Source organism: Pteropus medius, unplaced genomic scaffold, assembly GCF_902729225.1.
Source record: "Pteropus medius unplaced genomic scaffold, Ma_sr-lr_union100, whole genome shotgun sequence".
NCBI classification, from domain to species: domain Eukaryota; kingdom Metazoa; phylum Chordata; class Mammalia; order Chiroptera; family Pteropodidae; genus Pteropus; species Pteropus medius.
In genome coordinates, this window is record NW_024354500.1 from 12,714,115 (window position 1) to 12,719,521 (window position 5,407).

Here is a 5,407-nt window from a genome sequence, read left to right on the forward strand (position 1 = left end):
TATATATATATATACGTATATATATATATATATATATATATACGTGTATATATATACGTGTCTATATATACGTGTATATATATACGTATATATATGTGTATATATATACGTATATATATATACACGTATATATATATACTCTACTTATTAGAGATTTTTTTCTTCCTTTCTAAGCTGTATGCCTTGTTGTAGTGGTCTTCCATTTTTGTTGAGAAGTTGGTCAATAATCATATTGCTATTTCTTCAGTGTAATGTGCTATTTTTTTTCTCTTGCTGCTTTCAAGATTTTTTTTCCCTTTGGCTTTTAGTAGTTTGGCTATTATATGCAAAGCAGATTTTTACTCTATTTAGAGTTTGTTGAGTTCTCCGGATCTGTAAGTTAAGTTTTCATGAAAATTGTGAAAATTTTAGCCATGATTTCATCAAGTAGTTTTCTGACCCCTTCCTTCTCTCCTTTCTTTTTTGAAATGTAATTACGTGCATATTTGATATTTGATCTTGTCCCATAAGTCTTTGAGGCTTTGTTCATTTTTTAAAAAAATGTATTTCTATTTTCCGGAGTGCAAAATTTTTATCAATATTTTCTCAGATTTATTGATTCTTTCATTATTTCAAACCTGTCATTGAACACATCTGCTATATACTTAATTTCAGTTATTGTACTTTACAGTTTTAGGAAGTCTTTTTGATTCTTTTTTATTTAGTTTCCATTTCTCTGTTGAGATTCCTTATCTGTGTCCTCATTAATATCATATTTTCCTTTACTTCTTTGAAAATATTTCTAATAGCTGCTTCGAAGTCTTTGGTAAATCCAACAGCTGGACCCAGTTGATACTATTTTTCCCCCTGAGAAAGAATCACACTTTCTTATTTCTTTGCATACCCAGTAATTTTTGTTTGAAAAGTGGACAATATAGATAATGTCACAGTAAAATTTGTTATATTCTTTTGAGGATTGTTGGATTCTTGCTATATTAGGCAGTTAATTTTCCTGGACTCAAACTGTGAATGCTATCTGCAATGAGGAATGCAGCAGCTGCTTGCTGTCTTTGCTCAGTTTTTCTTTGGCTTGCTGAGGCTGCTGTTTTAGATGGGTCTCCATGGAAGGCTCTTCTGCACTGTGTAATTTAGTGGCTAGGAATGGATTTGGTCATTTCCAATACCCTGAAATAGTTGTTTTTAATAACTGTTCCCAGTTTAAATAATTGTTATCTTCAGGAGGAACTGCTCAAATTCTTCATACCTCTATTATCCCAAATCTTGCTTCTTAATGGCCAGTATCTTCACTTTTAAAAAATAGGATAATATAATATCTAGTTTATATAATTATTATAAGAATTAAATGATAGAATGTATACACAGAACTTAGCACATCATCTGTTACATGGTAAGCATTTGATAAATGTTATGTTTAATATTATTCTCACCTATTTTATTTATCCAAAGTCATACGCTACTGACTCTTGGACTCAGGTCTTTTGATTTCAAGTCCAAGGCTCTTCTATATTAAAGAGTTACTGGTTAAAGTAACAAAGTTTCAATGGTTTAGTCACTTAAGTGGCATCGATTGCAATATAGATCGAATATGAATATTGATTATAATAATATAGATTGACAGTAGCCCTGAGTAATTATTCCTTTTAGTGCTTTCTTAAAAAGAATTTACTGAATGAAATATGTAGTATTAATCATCATCTCACCTTGGATGACATCCTTCTTCTGAATTTTTATTCCTTTAAGAAATATTTACTGAGTACCTACTAATTAGAAGTTACTGTAGTTAGTGTGAGGGCTCCTAGTGGCTTAATAAGTGCACTTCATATCTCCAATAACAGGAAATCCTGAGGTAGGTTAGACACCAAGTTTTATTCAGTGGCTCAGCAGTTTCATCATGACCCAAGTTATTTTTATTTTATTTTTTAGGTGAGGCAACCCCTGATCAATCTCACAGATTGCAAAAAGACTATGGTTAATTCCCCACACATCCCTTTTTTTTTTATTGTTTATGCTCAACAGCACCTGTTATCCAATGTTTAAATTTTCAGGCCCGACCTTGCTTAGCTTCCAAGATCAGGCAGAATTGGGCTTGTTCAGGGTAGCATGGCCATAGACCCAAGTTGTTTTTTGGTCTCCACTCTGCCATACCTAGTGAAGTCCTCTTCCTCTGGCTGCTAGCAAGATGGCTGCCACATTCCTGACATGACATCCAAGGGAAGATGGACAATATCTTTCTGTGGTTCTCTCTTAGGAGTAAGCCAGTAGCCCTTTCCAGCCTTATTTTCTTGTCTTATTGATGGGAATTAAGTAAGGATGATAAGGGTGTGAATTGGCATTGGTCATGAGCAACTCAATAAACAAAGTAACACAAATAGGAGTACTTATTTGGAAAGACCATATGTATATTTGATTAAAATAAAAATTGAGTTAACACACGTTTTTTTCCTAAATAACTGAATAGTAATTCATGTGCCTTCTAATGCGTTACATCTTTACTTTCGACAATCTTTTTTTGTTTATTTGTTTGCTTTTATTCTTTCTTTGAAATAGAAGTCTTAAAAACACATATTTATACCTATTTCTGCTTCTGGGTGGGAGATAGTAGGCTGTGTCGGGCTACTTTCTCACTGAAACAAATAAAAACAGAGTAAGTTGCAAAAACAATACTTTTAATGACACTAAAAAGCTATGAAAATAATGAGGACTAGATAAATAAAATTCCAGGGAGCAACAAGCTCTTCTGAAGTGAACTGATGTCTGCTAGCAGTTTTGTTCCTAGGAATATCAACAATTTGCAATGTGGACTGAGGACCAAGTTTTTCCTTAGCAGAGGAACTTTATTGAGAAAAGAGAAGTTAACCTGGAAAGGGTGTAACAAACAGAAAAAGAGGGGAGGCCAGAACACAAGCTTAGTTTTCCCTATAGGCCATTTACTAAATTCTGGTGGTGGTGCAAGAGTCTGAGGTGCTGGCCATAAAGACAGGATAAAGTTTTTCATTGTCCTAGGGTACCGAGGAGGTCAAGTCTTGCTGAGAGGATATAGTCTGCAACACAAACATGAAAGTTCTCTCCCTTAAGACATTTGCCAAATTATAAAGCTGTGTGGAAAGGAGGCCAAGTTAATTTTAAACTTCCAAAGGAAAGCCTGGAAGAGCAATGCCTGAGGAAAAGAGACAAACCCGAGCTTCAACCTACTCTCCAGCTAGCTCAATCTCTGGTGAAATGAAGTTATCAGTTCCTTACTGTATTAAGCACATCATTTATTTTCTTTATTCTGATGCTTTGCTGTCTTTGAGGGCTTTGCTGAACCTGGAGGGACTGGCTCTTCCAGAGTTAGCCAGTTCATGGGGGTACTAAAAACTCACCCATGATCACTCCTTTCTAATGCAAACCAACTAGTCCAAAGCCCATACCCCCAGCTACCTTCTTTAACAGACTCTCACATTCTTGGCCACTGTCACTTACCCTAATCACCCCAGGGCCAGGTACCAAATAATCAGGGACAGCCCCTATTTCCCAGAGCCTGCTGAAGTTACTCAAACTAGCCAATCCTAAACATGTTAACCCTGCTTTGCCAGTTCCTTTTCACAGAAACCACACTATAGGCTCTTGCCCACAGTTTCCTTCTTCTTCTGCCTCCTGACCAACCTGAAACTTCCTTATGTGCTGCCCTCAGCAACCCCATGGTGTGGCATGACCCCTTCTCTTGGGATATGTGAGTATAACAAACTATCTTTTCAATGTCAGTCATCTCCTGATCTATGTTACTTGTCATACCCAAATAATAATGATAAATATATTTTAAAACACCTTATTTGTCTAACAGAGCAAAGAGTAAACCCTCTGGGTTGGTAAAATCATCTGTAGTCTCTGCAGTACTTTTATATACAATGTACCACGTATGATACAAAATAGTAAGGCAAGAAAGTGCGATTTATTCAGTATTAATTTCAAAATCAATAACTCATTGGATGGGATTAGCAGCAAATTTGGCGCAGAAGATAAATACATAGAAAATATCCAACTGCTGCACAGAGAAGAAAACAATGGAAGGCATAGCTCAGAGTATGAGACATATGAGACCCAATCAAAAAATTAAGAAGCATGTAATTGGAATCCCAGGACAGGGAAGAGAGATTGGAAGAGAAGTAATGTTTGAAGAGAAAATGACCAAAAACTTTTTAAAACTGATGACTTGTCAGTAAGATTCAGCTATAAATATTTATTAACAGTGGAATAAATAAATTGTGATATATTTATATAGTAATAAAAAAGAATAAATTACTGTTATACACAACAATAAGGATGAATTGCACAGACATAATAATTAATGAAATACATCAAAATTTCTATTTATATGAAGTTTGAGAATAAGCAAGATTAATCTATGATGATAGAAGTCAGATTAATGGTTAACTCTATAGGAATATTGACTAAGAAGGGGTATACAATATCTTCCTGGGGTGTTGGAGATATTCTACATCTTGATCTAGATAGTGATTATATTCATGTGTGTGTATATATATGTGTGTGTGTGTACATATTTGTATGCATATACATATATATTAATTGATGTGTATGTTTAAGATTAACGTGCTTCATAAATTTTACATTTCAATAAAAACAACAATGAAAAACAAAAATATATTGCTTATGTTGATCTATGGTTGTGGTGGAAAATCTGCTGAGAATAATACATATGAGAGAATTAAATCTTCTTATTGAAACTGATGGCAGTTAAATAAATGTGACGCTTCAAATAAAAGGAAGGTATCAGAAATAGATTCATTTCAAAATGACTTCTAGAGGTGAATTAAATATCATTTGTTGGGCCAAAGACTTTCATTTTAAAGACAGATAAGTGAATTATGAATAATTTCAGCAAAATCTAATGTAATTTGTTGTTCCATAGATAAGCAATACTGTAAACTATTGTCCAACTAGAATTAAACAAAAGCTCATCTATAACTTTATATAAAAGCTCATTTATAACTTTATATTGTTGCTTGATATTCTAAGTGGAAATTAGGTTGAGTTAGGAGGCTGACAATAAAACATTGTATGTTCTTGCAAAGGGAATGCCAAATGATTTTGCATGTGCTATTTAGAGGGTTTGTTTTTATAAAGATAATCCTAGGGAATATGTAGAAGTTCACAGAGTAATGAACTGGAAGTTATTTTCATACCTGAGTGTGAGGAAGAATCAGCAAAAAAGGCCAAGAATCATAGTCATTTAACTGGTTTCCTCAATTAGTATGTTTGGTCAGGAGCAGTCTTTCAGAAATTTTTTTTGAGAATTTTTGGCATCCATGTACCCTGATGGACAAGAATGTTAGTCAGACAAGCACAAATAACCTAAGGGGGATTTGATTCTTTCTTTCTTTCTCTTTCTCTCTCTCTCTTTCTCTCT